The sequence below is a fragment of the Gossypium hirsutum genome, chromosome A13 (genome assembly GCF_007990345.1).
Source record: "Gossypium hirsutum isolate 1008001.06 chromosome A13, Gossypium_hirsutum_v2.1, whole genome shotgun sequence".
NCBI classification, from domain to species: domain Eukaryota; kingdom Viridiplantae; phylum Streptophyta; class Magnoliopsida; order Malvales; family Malvaceae; genus Gossypium; species Gossypium hirsutum.
The window spans coordinates 11965526-11983749 of NC_053436.1; positions in this window are offsets into that span (position 1 = coordinate 11965526).

Consider the following 18224-nt stretch of genomic DNA (forward strand, 5'->3'; position numbering starts at 1 on the left):
GTCAGCAACTAGTCACACTATCACTATCCACTGCTTGTTACTGTCATGTTTAGAACTATTTTATGGCATGTATAGAATAGACTAGTGGCGGAAGAATATTTTTGGTTAATGTATATAAGCCATGCGAAAATGGCATCTTTTGAATGTTTACTTAGTGAAGTTTAAATTTTATCTCTAGCTGTGCTTAGTACTTATTTAAATGAATGGTCTTTATTTCAAGAAAAAGTTTAAAATTTTACTGTTCTGACATGAGTTACAAGTCCGGTAATGCCCCTTACCTATTCTGGCGACGGTTACGGGATAGGGGTGTTACACGACATCAACTCAATAAATCCCATAACCATAGTATAGATAAAATAAAGATTTTTGATAATTACTCAACTGAGTTAAGACCTAGTTAAAAGGTGACACTAAATGAGTAAACCTATAATATATATAAATTAAAATTATCTTTAAAAAAAACAATTTTTAAGCACCTAATAATAATATATCATATTATCTATTTTAAAGGAAATTCTAATTAATATAATGCACTTTCTAGATAAATTTTGTAATGTTTTAATCTTAAGGTTTAAAGTTGACTAAATTTTCATTATCCAAAAAAAAACTTGAGTAAAATTTAGTATTTCATATTTAGGGTTTAGAATTTAGTGTTTATAATTTGGTTAGGTTTTAAAATTTAAAGTTTAAGGTTTTAAAATTTTATAAAAAAATAATTAATTTTTTAAAATCTTATACAAAACTTGATTGTGGGACTTACATATTTCGAGAGTTGGCAAATCTTTTGACTATTTGATTTTATTTCTTTGTTTGTTAGAGTTAAAAAAATGGGAATAATTTACATAATGACGATCCTAAAAATTAAGGTTTTTAGGCACATCATCAAATTTTAAAGACATGAAACTATTATCATACACTTATCTATAGAGAAAATATTTTGTGGACCCTTCCCATTACATTATCCATGGTCCCTTTCTAATTATTTAATGATATTTCAACAAATTTTCCATGTCATTTACGCATGATTTTGAAATTTTTTATACCCTAAACCCTAAATCTAGAATCTCAAACCCTAAATCCAACATATAGAACAACAAACCTAAACATGAACACCAAACTCATAACCCCAAATCATTGAACTCAAATCATAAACCCGAGTTCATAACCCATAACCCAAAACCCTTAAACATTGAACTCAAATCATAAACCTCAAACTCTTGAACCATAAACTTAACCTCGAACCCCAAACCCAAACTCAAACCTTAAACCTTAAATCTCAAACCCTAAATCTTGGGATTTGGGGTTCAAGATTTAAGGTTCAAGGTTCTGAGTATAGGGTAAAATAATTACCAAAATTATATGTAACATGGAAAAAAATTGCACAAAATTTACTAATTTTTTAAAATTGGTTGCACAAAAATAAAAAATATCAATTTATGGAAAAAATGATTAAAATTTTAATTTAAAAAATTAATAATTTTTAAGTAATTTAACTTTACTAAAGCTAAATTAAGTTGGAGAAGATATTAGATATAGATGAGTGTATAATAATATTTTATTATCTTTAAAATTTAATGACGTGACACTATTTTATTGATGCCTAAAAACTATACTTTTTGTGATGATCCTGATATAATTTATTCCCTTAAAAATAATCATAAAAGCTAACTTAGTATTTCTTGATATATTATATTGTTCATTCTCTCTAAAAAAAATATGATGTATATTATTATTAGTATTATTATTATTATTATTATTATTAAGGGTAAAAATTAACTTTTTAAAACATCTTGATCAAGTTAAGTTCTTAAATAAATAATAAAAAATCATCTGACATAATATTGTTAAGATGATTGAGTGTTGATTAGTAACTTAACAAGCATCAAAGTTTGAGTTTCATAATACACGAAATATCACTTTCAGTTCTCTATAAAATCAATAGCATGTTTACTTGATCACGTCACTATTTTAATAATGAAATTGTGTAAATTTCAAATTAATTGACATGATATTCAAAATTCTATCTCTATATTCATCAAGCCTTTTTGTTATTTTTAGGATCTTAAACAAAACAATAAAATAGAATTTTAAATTTTTTAAAAATTAGAAAAAATTCTTTTAGGTCCCTTAAAAACTAAAAAAAAAGTTTTTTTTGGCTTGGTAAAATTTTTTATTTTAAAAGTTCAAAAAAAAAATTTAGGCCCATAAAAGTTGAAAAATCATATTTTAAATCCTGTCTGTCTTAAATTCTAAGCAATCGCACTTTCAAATAATCTTAAGATTAAATCTGTATTCATAAATCTCATTCCTTTTTTAAATTATGTATTCTAAATCCATAATTGGAATAATCTCTCCCATAATATGACCAGAAAAAAAAATTCCACAAAACTTAGCATATTAAATAATCAAATAAATAAGGATGTTGTGAAATGACTGTTTAGACAATCTCATTAGTATGGGGAGGGGCGTGACGAAGATTGATCGAAGGATATGCGTTGTCAGTTGTGAGAGAAGGAAAAGCCTACACTCTATTATTTGTCGGGGCTAACCCAATTACTACTATTCAGTTTTTGACTTTGATTTTTTTTTTCTTTTTTTTTTTTGCTTCAATCTGTTTCCCAAGTCTTAAAGCTACCAATTTTTCATTTTGGTTCTTGCTTCTTGCTCAAGGATAGAATCTCCTTATGCCTGGCCTGCATTTTATACACTGATGTAGAATGTTTATGATCCATTGGTTCTTGAGGCTAAAAATATCTCCGGATTGCATTTTCTTTTTTATTTTTTATTTAAAATAAATTAATAAATTAATCTTTATATGTTGGGTTAATAATTAAATTAGTTTTTTGTTAAAAATTACATTCATTTTTCTTGTTGAAAACTAATGTGACTAATAGATAACTAGAAAATTACACGTGATATGTCACGTGTATCTCGTACTAAAGTACAAGGACCAGTTTTTTACAATAAAAATGTATGAAATTTTTAACAGAATGACTGGTTTACTCTTTAATCTAATATAAAAAGATTAATTTATCTATTTTTAAGTAAAGAGGACAAAAATACAATCCAACTTTTAATATATAAACATATGTGATACATTTACCGATCTTAAAAGTTTTTTTACTAAATTTTTTCAACTCATACGCAAGTAGTTTTAATTAATTTTTTATTTAAGTTAATTGCTATTCGTTTTGCATTAATTCCTTTGTGTTTGAAGACATAAGTTCAAATTTTTAGAGACACATTTAACCATGACAAAACTTTAATAAATTAATCGATGTCTAAAAAGGATGATACTGAATCATCCACTCATGATAAGATTAAATGAATTATAACAAGAGCAAATTCAGAATTCTTTTTGCAGGGGTTGAAATTTAATTATAAATTTTTCATAGACCAGAATATAAATTTATTATGTGTTAATTTATAATTTTATATATTTAAAAAGATTAAACATAAATTATTTCATTTTTATGGGGGAGAAAACTAAAAACAAAATCAATTTGGTGGCCAAGCCCCTCCCCTTCATATTTGCCTCTAAATTATGATATTTTAATCACTATTTCATTTGGAACTTAGTGATATATTTGCAATGATGAAACACATGTTCGAAAATGAAATAGTAGCTGTGTTGTACTTTCACTCCAACGGGAAATCATTTTAATTCTATTTGGAATTCTGATGCTGTTTTTTATTTGCTACACTTCATGTCAAATGTTGTTATAACTCACACCGCATTTCACCATTAAACTTTTTTTTTTTGGTTAAAAAATACTTTTAAGTAAAATTCAAAATTTTATCCTTCTGTTTTTTTTGTTAAAAAAGTATTTTTATAAAGTCTTTTTTTTGTCTCAATAATATTTTTAAAAAGTTAAAAAGCATTTTATTTAGCAATATTTTTATCTCAAAAGTACTTTTTGGTCCAAAAATAATTTTGAGAAACAATGTAAAATTGGCACTTAATCAATTTTTTCATATATTGGATAAGAAACAATTTTTTTTAAAAAAATTATCAATATATTACAACTATTAATTAGTAATTTAGTCTTTTATTTTATATATATATATTATTTCTATTAAGTTTAACAAATTTTATTAATTAATTTTTATATTTTTTAGAATATTAATATTTGATACACTAACAGTATATATATATATTAATTTCACAAGCATATTTAAAAAATGATTGTGTTTAAAAACTCCATTTATAATATATCAAATATTTTTCTCTTTTTTAAAATATTATTTTACTTACTATTTTAAATTCATTATATGTACAAATATTAAGTGTTTGCATAAGTTTGTTGTCACAAGTTAATTGACACCATCTCAATCATTATATTAACAAAAAAAATTCTTATATTTTTTATCCATACATTTATTTGGGAGGATATTTGGTTTCATGCACCATCAATTATAACAAAATGGCACATCAGTCGATTAAGTTTTAGCTTGATTGGTATCGGTATTGTTGTTAGTGGAGGAGGATGTGAGTTCGAGCGTGTTAAAGCTCATTATCCTCCTATTTAAGGGTTGATGAGGGGTTATAAATAGTTCTAGGCATTGTATAAAAAAACAAATATGATAAGAACTTATAATGAAATTAATGTTAAAAAAAAAAACAAGATGGCACACTATTAGTGTAAAACAAAAAATATGGAAGGGTTTTCAATAATTTAAGTAACTTTTATTTAAAAAGTATATATTAATTATAATTATGAAGCCTAAAAAATATAAAAAAAAAGTCAAATTCAAAATTCAAAACTGGAAACTTAAAACTCAAATTTAAAAATCAAAACCCGAAATCGAAAAAACAAAACCCAAAACCTAAAAAAGAAACATAAAATTATAATTTATATTTAATTATATTTAAATAAAGTTCATAATATTTAATTCACTTAATACCTCTTTTTGTCATTATACTGTAGTTAAATTATCACCTTCGTACTTGTCTTCTTATTTTTATTAATTTGACCCTTGTATTTTCATTCTGTACAGCCTATTACCCCAATTTAGTTTTCAGTTAAAAATTAAACCAACTAATAACACGCTACCACATGTCAAAAAAAATTACTTAAAATTTTAAAAGAAAACAAAAGAAAATAAGAAATATATTAAAAATCCAAAAAAATTAAAACAAAGAAATTATAAAAAGTAAAACAAAAATCTAATTTTGAAAATTACAAAAATATTTTTTAGAAAACTTATAAGTATATGCGAAACTTCAAAGAAATAAAAATTAAAAAAATTGTATGTTTGAAAATTTAGGTTTTTTTGAAAATTTTAGAATTTCATGAAAATTTTTAAGAAATTTATGGTGTTTTTTGAAAATTTTAGGGTTTTTTTTTCTGCATTTTTACAAAATTTTCATATTTAAAGGAATTTTGAATTTTTAATTAAAAAATACTATAATTTTTTTTAAAATTCCTAAAATTCTAAAATTTTCTAAAATAAAAAATTTATGAATTTTTTAATTTTTTGAAGTTTTTCTTACTAATAATTTTGTAATCCCTATATTTTAATTTGATGCATGAATTTTAATTCAATGCAATTATACACATGAAGCTTTAATTTTGATTCAATCATACACATTTAAAGAAATAAATACATTTATTTGGAAAAAAATACATCAATTTATTTTTATATTGGATCGATATAATTATATGAGTATGCAATATATAAACAGAAAATGATATCATATAAATAATCGTATTAATAATTTATAAGCATTAGATCAAATCAAAATTTTATTTATAAAATTACACATCAAACTAAAATTCATATATAGTATTGAGATTTATCACATTGTAGTAACATCTTTTCAAAATAATGATGATATTATTGACTAAGTATCATTCCATCTAAGTACTAATGACTGATGATAAAGTGTCATCCCAACTAACTAATAATTAATGATTAAGACTAATTTACCAATAAATGTCAGAAAAAAATTACGTGAATAAATCGATTTTAGAAAAAATTACGAGAATAGGTCATTTTTGAAAACACCTCCAGATAAAAGCATTTTTCTCTGATTTTTTCAACGTCATTTTTTTATTTTAAAATTACGGTTATTGATTTTTAGGGTATTTAAAGTAGGGTTTTAAGGTTTCTTTTGATTTTTTAATTTTTTATTTTGTATTAATTTTTTGAGATGTTAAATAATAGTTTATTTCAAAAATTAAAAATGTCGTATTTACGCCAATCGTATATTCGAATTGAAAAATTGAATTGGAATCATAATCGAAACTCGGCCTACTCGGCAGCGATGAAATATTAGTTATTAAAGTTTTCCCACCTTCTTAATATTAGTTTGATCTAATTTTTCAGTAAATTATTTATTCTCTTATCTATTATTTTCAAATAATGAGGTTCAAAAAATATATCTTGGGATATATATATGATGGGTTTCTTGGAATAAGACTAGGGTTGAAATTTATAAAGAGAAAACGCTTCAAGTAGTATGCATTGTCATCAGAAGCACTAAAAGTGCGTCCAACTAAAAGCTTTTTCAATTGACATGATACTGAAAACACTTCTAGCTAGACGCTCTTTTAGTGCTTTTGCTTATAGTGCGTCTTACTTGGAGCATTTTCTATCTACAATTTTCAACTCCCCATTGAGCCTGAGGAATTTTTTGAACCAACTACGAGTTACTTCTAGTCTATAAAACCAACTTAATTCATCATCGAGTGGCAAAATGCATTTACGAGCAAAGAAAAATCGTAGAAAGATTAGAAGAGAATAAGTTCGCACATAAGGCATAAGTTGGAGCAACCTATTTGTTTAAAGTAAGCATTGATTTTTGTTGTTCATATTTAATTACAACATTATTTCTCTGTATGATGTTTTTGTTTTGAACATGTGGAACAGGTTATCCGAATTTGAAAGTGAGTGGAAGAATTAATATCATTATTTACTACGATGGTGAAGTGCGTGACACCAAGAATGGTGTCACTTTTTTATAAGAGAACATAATGCGATTGGTTTTTAACCAGAACATTGAATTGCCAAAACTTTGAAAAAGAATTAGGCAGAAAATTTTCAGATCCAACTAGATGAGAGTATCGTCCCTTAATTGGTTTTGTGCTTCAGTCGACCCAGTCATATATGACGCTTTCAAAATCAAAGTTGCGAGGGGGTTGGAGACGATGATGCAAACATATATTGGCAGTGGATCACCATTTCTTAAATTATATTGCGAAGGGGTTTATGTTTATAAAATAGTCACTTATATAGTTTATTTTGAATTGATTTGGATGATATTTAAGTATAATGTTTGGAAATTCTATGTTAAATAGTTATTGAAAATACGTGAGTTAAATCGTTATATTAGTGGTTTTAGTATGTATTAGATATGTTTAATCATGTTTTGGACTAGTTGAGATATTGTATTTTAAATTGCTTGCTATTCAAGGTATGCAGAGTTGGTAAATTTGAACTATAAGGTTCATTTTGAGTCCTCATGGCATGTCACACGGGCAAGTGATTAGACTGTATGAGACACAAGGCTTGCACACGGGCATGTTGATAGACCGTGTGTCCCCTGCATCCTTAAATGTGAAGTCAGGATAGTACACGGGCAAAAGACACGGCTATGTGTATTAGTCGTGTGAAGGACACGGGTTTCAAGCATGGTCGTGTGTCAAAATTGTGTGAAAATAGCTTTAAAATAGTGAAAAATCAGTTTACCACACGGCCTAGCCACATGGGCATGTGCCCAGGTCATGTGCCCCTTTTTTGCTTAAGAAATTGCAAGTCAGAACTGCCTATGGGCTGGCTACATGACCATGTGAGCCACACGAGCGTGTGCCCCTAACTTCAAGAAAAAATTTTCGAAGTTTTCCAAAGTTACCGGTTTAGTTCCAAATCACTTCTAAAGCATGTAATGGGCCTCGTAGGCCCATATTAGGGACTTTATGGTGAAATTTGAAAAGTTTTGATTTGGAATGCAAATTTATAACTCTATTTTGTATAAATGCTGGTGAATGAGTCTGGTAATACCTCGTGACCCTATTCCGGTGATGGATAGAGGTTAGGGGTGTTACATACATGAACATGAACCAAATGGTCACATTAAGCTCCCATCTTTCCAAACGTTCATGAATATGAATGTTGCATTGAATTTGGTCAATAACAAGCACATGCACCATTGAATCTGCCCCTTTGTATTTGAATGATCAGCAACCAATGTGAACAACCTGTAAAAACACATTTAAACTCGGCTTAAACACAATTTAATTTGTCTGAACTAAAAACAAGTATTAAAGACATCTAAACTAAGACATATTTAAAACATATATTAAAGATGTCCTAAACTATGACATAATTAAAAACCCTTATTAAAGATGTTCAGATTATGACATAATTAAAGTCTTAAACTGATTTTAACTAAATAACTAAAATGGATAAAAATCTTTATTTTCCCGCAACCAAATTAACAAACTAAAATTAAAAGCTTCATTTTGCACTTGGGCCCCTCGTGCTTAGGCCAATTTTGATGTCGTCGAATTGTATCAAGACATGATACGGCCTGGATCACATCAGTAATGATTTTGTTTTGAGATACCTATTAAGGTAACCTTATGGTATTATCATGAGTACAAATATTATGGTTTGATTGAGGTATACATATAATGATATATTATGATAGATGCTTGAATTGGTCTTGATATACTACTTGGATTGGTTGGTATTTGGATGTAAGTTTTGGTGCAGGATATTGATAAAATTTTGGATGAGAAATAAAGCTAGAAATGACTCTATTTTGTCCACACGGGTAGACACACGGGCGTGTGTCTAGACCATGTGTTATACACGGCCTGGTACATAGGCGTGTGGTTAGGTCGTGTGTCCCCTGTATCTTAAATTTAAGAAACAGAATGCTTAGAATTGAGCACATAGGCGTGTGTCTTAGCCGTGTGTACTACACGACCTAGAAGATGGGTGTGTGTTTTGGCCGTGTGAACCCTGCACCTAATTTTTGAAAATTGAATTGATCACTCGGCCTACTCACATAGGCGTGTAGCTGGCCGTATGGCACAAGTCAGAGAGTTACACGGAGTCGAACACGGCCTACAATACGGGCGTGTCCCTAGACCATACGGGCATGTGAGCCCTGCACCTAGGAAAAATTTTAAAAATTTTGCGAAAAATTCTTAGAGTTCCCGATTAAGTCCCAACTCAATTCTAATACTCGATTTGGGCCTCGAGGGTCCATTTAAGGGTCATTAAGAATAATTTTAGTAAAAGAATAGAAATTAACGTGAATTATTTGTAAATGTTCCAAAAGTTTCAGTAATGCTCTGTAAGCTTGTTCCGGCGACAGATACGAGTTAGGGGTGTTACATGCCATAACAAGGCATTTAAAACAAGTTAAAAATCAAGTCTCAAACATGCATTATCACCACATACAACTAATATGTCTTTAGGCACCTTAAATGACAACTAAAAAAAATGTCAGCCAAGTATCCAAACTTACCTATTTAATTTATCTAACCAAGTTACCAAAGTTCACTATAATAAAAACATACATACATATATCAATTATACTAACATCACAATCATACCTTAACTTCATACCAATAAGTATGTTGGTTATATAAACAAAATATTATTCATAATATTTACATAAGCTAAACTTTGACTAAGTCTGTACAAAATCCTATACATGCCATATAAACCGTATTTAATGTTTCAAAAACTACTGAGATAAGCTGGATAGTGTGACTTGAGTGCTGATTCGATCGTCCAACCTTCGGAAAATCTTCAAAAACATTAAACAATACAAATAAGCTTAATGAAGCTTAGTAAGTCTGACAGGTTAAACAAAATCTTACCGAATCTACTATAACAAGTCAAATAAATAAAATCATTCATTTCAATTCCATGTCATTCACTGTCAATTCTTGTCATTCACAACTTCCATTGATAAATACATTCGTATTCAAATCAATATAAAAATAAATAATATGTCTTTCAAATTCATTTAAAAAATCAACTTGCCGATTTTTTTTCCATTTGAAGAATAACTTACGGATAGGAGTACATCATCAATAGAAGCTCACAAGAGCTGGTCCATCTGAATATGCCAACAGAAGCTCGAAAGCTGAATAGAAGCTCGTAAGAGCTAAATAGAAGCTCGTAAGAGTTGATTCACCCAAATACGCAAAACAGAAAGTAAAACACAAGAGTTCACAACAAATGCTGAACTTTAGTTTACTTGGAAAAAATGTCGTTGTCTCCTTCCAATACCATCATATACCAAATTACGAACGTACTCAAATCTCGCGTTCCATTCAAACCGAAATCCAATTCAGTATTATAATTCCAACAATAATTCATTTTCAACAATAGAATAAATAAATAATACCATTCATCAATTTATAAAAATATTGAATTTTATCCGTATGAACTTACCTGGACTGAATTGTAGTAATTGCAGAAGTTAGGGACTATTCTGCTATTTTTCCTTTTTCATGAGTATCTACGAAATCTTGATCTAAAATATAAAATTACTCATTCATTAGCATATATTTCATTTCCAATTCATTTCACAATTAATACCCTTTTTATTTTTTGAATTTACACAATTACCCCAAATTTTTAAAATTTTTGTAATTTAATCTTTTAATTAGTTAATCTATCAAATTAACTAAGTTTTCTTAATCAATAATTTATCCAAATATTCTAAGCCATTATAAAGCCCCTAATAATCTAAAATTCTCTATCAAACCCTAATATTTTAATATTTTCACAATTTAATCCTAAAATCAATATTTAACAAAATCACTTTATAAAATTATCATACAACACAATCAAAGTTCTAAATCCATGTTATTCATAAAAAATATTTAATATTCATCAATGGCAACTTCCAAAAATTTTTATTAAAATAAAAAAAAAACTAAGATAAGGTTTAATTGAACCTAATTGCAACAATCTCAAAAACATAAAAATTATAAAAAACGAGTAAGAATTGAACTCAAATAAATCAAAAATATGAAAAACCTGCTTAAAGAGTTCTCTCCTAAGTCGGTTTAAGTCGAAATTAGAAGATGAATTGAATAGAAAGCTTTAAAATTCAATTTGTATGTTTTAATTTAATCAAAATTACTCTTTTGCCTTTCATTTTCTTTATTTTTTTTATTTTATCTTCATATGCCTTCCCACCATTTAATTTAGGTATATTTGTTACTTAAGTCCTTTCTTATTTATTAATCAAGCATTTAATCACTTAAATATTATAAGTAGCAAGTTTTGCACTTTTTTTAATTTAGTTCTTTTTTATTAATTAACTATTGAAACTTTAAATATTTCAACGGAACTTTAATACCATCTTAATGACACTTTGTAAATATTTATAAAAATATTACGGCTCGGTTTATAAAAACGAGGTCTCAATATCTCACTTTCTAAAACCATTTGACCTAGGGTCTTACCACTCGAACCTAATAAATTATTATAAAACACAAATTACCAATTCAAAAACCTTTTTAAAACCATATTTGACTTGTAAATATTAAATAATAATATTTATGAACTTACTCGCTGGATTTGGTGGCCTCGAAACCACTGAAAAATTGGGTTGTTAAAATAAATTTCAAAATTCACATGATATTTAATTTAATATGCAATCTAATGTGATAAAAATAATTTATTATGAAAATAAGGGAGTAATTCACTTACACCGATATAAAATTAAAATAAAATTACATCTTTTCATATATTATTATATAATTAATATTTTGACGATTGAATTTATCAATATAGTTATATTGTTATGAATGTAAATTTTTGAATCAATTCGATATTTCTATCATATTGATATAAAATAATGTATATAATAATATTTATTGAACGATTGAAAATTTTTACATAAAATAAATAGTTAGAAATTTTTAATTTATATTAAAATTTACATGTATAACTTATATGAACAGAAAATTGAATTTTTGAAATATTAATTATAAAAAAAAGTGAAAATATGTAAAAACTAATGAAACCAATTCGTTTTACATAAATAAAAAATAAAATTGGCATTAAATTTTTTTTATCTTCATGATTAATTTAAAAAATAAAATTTTGTAATAATTCGATATAGTATTAAACAAATATTTTCATTTTAATACATTTTAAATTAATATAAAATCTTTTTAATTTTGATTTTTAAAGTAAGATAAATTAAGGAATATTGTGATAAACAGTAGTAATTAAAGGCATGGAAATTTTGTAGTGGACAACAAACGGAGGCCCAGTTCTCAAAATAGTGGGCCCATAATTTCATTACACGACCTAACCATCATGTTCTGTACTATACGCACACCGCAGCACCATCAAAAGAAGAGAAAGAATGAGTACTATGAATGATAGAGCCGGAGCAAAAACATAAAATTTAAAAAATAAAAGGTGGTTAGCAGTTAAGACTTCACATGAGCCCAAGACTCTCACAGGCCAAGTGAGCTGACCCCACATAAGCCCAAGGGCCATTGACGGAGTTGTCGGGTGGCAGATGAGAGTTCAATAAGATATGGGCAGGTGGCATGATGGGATTAGTACTCAGATTGATAACACGTGTTTTACGTGGTCCCCCGTCCCCTGTGGCTGTAAAGTCATGCACGGGAGGCATGTGAAGTTTTCTACCTTGAATTGGACACTCCGCACCGCACAACACCACATATGATTTTTTTTTTCTTTTTAAATATTTTTTAAAAAATTATCATCAATTTTGATTTCACAATTGTGAAATGGAAAGCTATAAAAAACTAAAATTAATTAAAATATAATCAGTGGAAGAGTAAAGGAGTGTCCAGGACCTAAAATGAATTTTTTTTATTTAAGTATTTTATAATTTATAAAATTTTTAATTAATAATAATAAAATTATATTTTGGCCCCCTAAAATAATAAAATTTTAATTTAATCTTTTAAAAATTATAAAGATATCATCTATTAAAATGATGAAATTAAATTTTTATTATCATAAAAATATACAATTTAATTTCACCTAAATTTTTTTTTAACTCTGTCAATGAATGTATTTATTGAATACTAAAAATATTTTTTCATAATCTTTGCTAACCCAATATCAAAAGAGTTTCAAGAGTGTGTGGATTTGATTTTGAATCCAAATAAAATATAATTTATGTTTAAAAAGAAACTGAAATTTAATCATTGTAGAATAGGACAAAAACATCTAGAATTATGTGAATATAAAATAAATTTTTTGAGAAATAAGATAATTTTTGCTAGTGTTTTTCTGTGTGTCCCTTCAGATGAGTTAATTCTGTGTATTTATATGATATAATTATTATTCATAGATGTGACATGTTAGATAAGTTTCCATGCATGATGACACATATCCTACCTTAGAGTTAATACGTGTATACTCGAAGTGGATTCACGCCGTGTGTAGGCAAACTATATTACGTATTACGTGTCCCCATCTAGGGGTCGCCCATACTACGCATGTACGAACTCATACAGAATGCAGGTCAAGACTTGACGGACTAGCAGGTTAGTGGGTTGATAATAGTTAGTATCATAACAATTTTATTTTAATTAATCGTGTCAAAGTATTTATATTTAACCAACAAGTATTATTAGCAATGGTAAGGTATATTATATTCTCAATGAGAGATCTAGATTTGAACTTCGAATACCACATTATTGAGAGGAGCAACTATGAACTTTAAACATAAAAATTTTATATAAATTTTGCAAAAAAAAAAATTAATTTTTTTTCTCTTTCCTTTATTTCTTATTTCTTCATCGAAATATAAGAAAATTTGAAAGATAGATTAAGGAGAAATAAATTTGGTTGACATAGAAATGTCAACTATTTACTATATAGTACTTCAAAATTTACAATTAAAGGATGCACAAATTGATAAAAATCTAAACGGAAGTGATCCATAAATAAATTATTTTCTTTGTTTAGTATTTTGAGTGCTTGAAAATCAAGTTAGATGTGTATAAGGGACCACCTCGTGGTTCATGTAACGAGATCCTCTGTTATTGGTTGCTTGCTACTAACAAATTTGGAGGCTCTAATTAGTAATTTTCCGTTATATTTTGTATATCAGTATAATAAGTTAGAATTTATCCAACACTTTTTATTACTCTATTATTAAAACTAAAAAATAAAAATAAAATATCAATATCTATCTTTTTTAATAATTTTCTCATATAGCTCATATATATTTGTTATACTCCTACGTCTCTTAGACATGTATTAAAAGAATAGACATCGTTTATCTCTTGTTGACTTCACCTAAATATCACTTACTCTAAACAATGATGCATTACCCCCCTCATGTTCTCAACCACCCGATATGCCAAGAAGGCTCTCAACCCTCTATTCTCTTCAGAATGGCTAAGCATCTAGCTTTTAGGTGAAAATATTCCTCAAGTATGAACAAAACCTTAAATGCATGTGGGATCCACCTGAGTATAACAACCTTGTATTGATCGAATACATAACAGAATGGGCTTCACAATGCATGCCCTTCACGTATCAAATGATGATTACTTCTTTCACGATGATTTGCCATGTTACACTAGTGGACAAGAGAGTTTCTTCTATAAATACCCTTATCAATGATGAAAAAAGAATCATTTTTCAATACCCTAAAGTTACTCTAAACAATTGCTTCCTCAAACAGTCAGCTTGCCCTCTAGTTCCTATCCTAACTATTTGTCTTTTTAGGTGAATCAGCTTTCATTGCCCCACCACTACCCCTTCATTGTCTCCTCCTTGCCTTCTTCTTTTGTTGTACACTATATCAACATCCAAATAAAATATATATTATTATTTTTCATTTTATGGTCCTTTTTTTTCTGGTATAAAAAGATGTTGAAACCTATAAAAATAGAAAAAATGTTGAATCTAAATTTCTTTTAGAGTTTGAAGTATGAAGTTATTCAAAGAATGAATCTAAAATTTATGTTAATAGAATACTTAAATATAAATATTTTATCACTCTATTAATGTTTCAACATATAAAAACAAGCTAAAATTGATTCCTAAAAATCAATATGCGGATCATTTTTACTAAACTTAAATTTTTATTTTGTATGTTGAATATCAACGCCAGCTTGTTGCAAAATGTGTTTTGTTAGTGTTTATTGTTGTAAAAAGTTTAGTTTTTGTCTTTAGTTTTTAAGCACTAAGTTTAGTTTAAGTATTTTGTTAGTAGTGGAATAAATCCCACATCATTCAAGAACAAAAGGAAAAGGGTTATGAGTTTATATAAAAACCCATGTCTTATATAGCTCAAAAACATAAAGGTAGTGAGACTTTAGGTCTATATAAGATCTATGTTGTAAGTATTATTTACACCAAATCAAATATTAATTCTTTTATTTGGTTTTTTAAATCCCTTCTTTATTTTTTTATTTAGGAGGTGTAGCTAAATTTTAGTTTAACGGCGTCGTGAGCTTGAGTGTTTTACAATTGGTATTAAAGCTAGGTTAAAGGGGTTGAACTTTTCTTAGTATGCTTTGTGGTTGCGGTATTGTCTGATCTTCCACATCAGAAAAGAAATTCTCATACTTGAAATTTTCCATGGTTGCTTAGTTTTTGGAAAGAAGTGTGGTAGTGTGAAATTGCATACCTAGGAAATGTTCTAGTTAATGAAAGACTTGATACTTAAGAGTGTCCATTCTGACCCACATCTCTTTTCTAGGAACTACTTGGTACATTGTTCACGAAATACTTTCACCCTTTAGGTATTTAATTGTGAGAATCATCTATCGATACAATGACGGACCTGTAAGTTTTTGGCTGAATGGAAAATAAAATTCGATAAAGTAATGTTCACATTGAAGACGACGGTTGAAAAGGATGTGCTCCAGATGCCAAAACTCTCAAAGAAGTAGGAGATACATTGGCAAGTTTGTTCTCCAAGAGAAATGACACAAAAAATTAACTCCTCGAGGGTACAACATGACACGGCAATCTCACAATATTTTCACAAGGTGAAGTTGTTATACCAAGAGATTGGTGATTTGGATCCACAAGCTCCGATTAGCGACACTAGTGTAAAGAGGATAATCATCCGTGGTTTGAGACCAGAGTTTAGAGGCTTTGTTATTGCAATACAAGGATGGAAAATCCAACTATCACTTGTTGAGTTTGAGAATTCGTTTGTTGGACAAGAAGCGTTAGTAAAGAATACGGGAGGAGCAAGCATTCTATGCCAACAAGAGCAGTTGGAATTCCAATGAGCAAGGTGGATTGAAAAGGAACGAGGACAATGTGAAGAGTTTTTGGGATAAAAGAAGTTCTCATGTAGGGGGAGTTGCGAAGCCATATGTCAGTAACAGAAAGTTTAGAAGGAGCCGTTACAATTGCAATAAAAAGCGTCATAAGGCACACACTTGCTGGTTGAAGAAAAAGCCTATGAAAGGTAATGTTGCTACCGTCAACAGTGAACAAAAATGGGATGTTGAGGCATTATTTGTTGTGAAGAAGAAAATGGTTCTTACAACTGTAATGTCCAATCAAATTGATCATAAGAACCATTGGATTGTTGGTTCGAGCTATTCAAATCACATGATAGGTGATAAGAAGAAATTGAAAAATTTGTAGGAGTACAAAGGAAGCCGTGCGTAGTTGACTGCAAACTTGTTTACAAAAGGCTTTTCTAACAACAAACTCAGAAGCTTCTGCCATCAGTTTGGCATAGTGAAAGTTAGTGTTGAGTGGGAGTCTTGAATATCAATACTAACTTACTGAAAAATATATTTTGTTAATATTTATTTTGTAAAAATTTTAACTTCGGTGAGTAGTCTTTAGGTATTAATTTTAGTATTAAGTTTTATATTATTAGGGGAATGAATCCCACATTATTTAGGAATAAAAAGCAAAGGGTTATGAGTTTTTATAAAAATCCATATCCCACATAGCTCAAAAACATAAAGGTAGTTAGACTTTGAGTCTATTTAAAGACTTATGTTGTAAGTACTATTTGCACCAAACCAAATATTGAATCTTCTATTTGATTTTTTAAATTCTTCCTTTTTTTTTTGAGTTTTAGGAGGTGTAGCTAAATTTTAGTTTAATGTTGTTGTGGGCCTAAGTATTCTACAATTGGTATCAAAGTAAGGTGGAAAGAGTGAAACTTTTCTTAGTATGCTATGTGGTTGTAGAACATTCAAGTTCATGACACCACTAAACTAAAATTTAGCTACATCTCTTAAAACTCCAAAATAACAAAATAAAGGAAGACTTTAAAGAACCAAGTAGAAGATTCAATATTTGGTTTGGTGCAAATAATACTTACAACCTTTTGATTTTTGTTCCTAAATAATGTGAGATTTATTCCACTACTAACAAAATATTTAAGCTAAACATAGTGCCTAAAAACTAAAGACAAGTTCAACTTTGCATAACGATGAACACTAACAAAACACATTTTCCATCAAGCTGGTGTTGATATTGACCAGCCACAAATTGTAGTGGCAATTTAAGTACTTTTTGACACTTAACAGGCTTGTTTTTAAGTCGTTTAGTGTTTAATTATTGCATTTTAAGTTTTATTAGTTTAGATTTAGTTTAGATTTAAATTATTACAAAATAAACATTTTTACGCAATATTTCGAGTTAGTTAACCTATTGGGTCAATATCGACTTTAAGGTAGTTTTAATGATTTAATTGAGTGTGCATGGCACCTATTTTCAGGTCCAAAAGCATCAGGAAGGACAACCGAGTCGCAACACAAGCTTCTGGTGTCGCAACATAGTTGAACGAGCATAAGAATTTATATTTGAAGTTGTGTATCGCAACACGCACTAGGCTGTGCCGCGACATAGGTCTGATAGAGGGAAAAAATTAAGCAAGGGTGATTTTGTCCGTACAATCAATATTTAGTGCAATTGAGGCTTGTAATTAACCTAATTAGGGCTGCTAACTTTGCCTATAAATATGAGGCTTATGCTCAACTAGAGAGAGCTTTTGCCAAGTCGTTTTAGGGCTTTAGTTTAGTAGTTTAGGATTTTAACTTAGTTTTATTTTATTTTAAAAATAGTTTTATTTTTTGTTATTCAACTTGGATTCGATTTGAGTCCAAGTCTTTGTTATTAAGTATTTTCATAATTTTCTTTTACATTTCTCTTGCAAACGACGATATCTCGACAACTATTAAAAGATTTCACAGATTCGAGCACATCCATTTTATCAAACGGATCAATTTCTATCCTTCTTTTGTTTTAATTTAATTTGT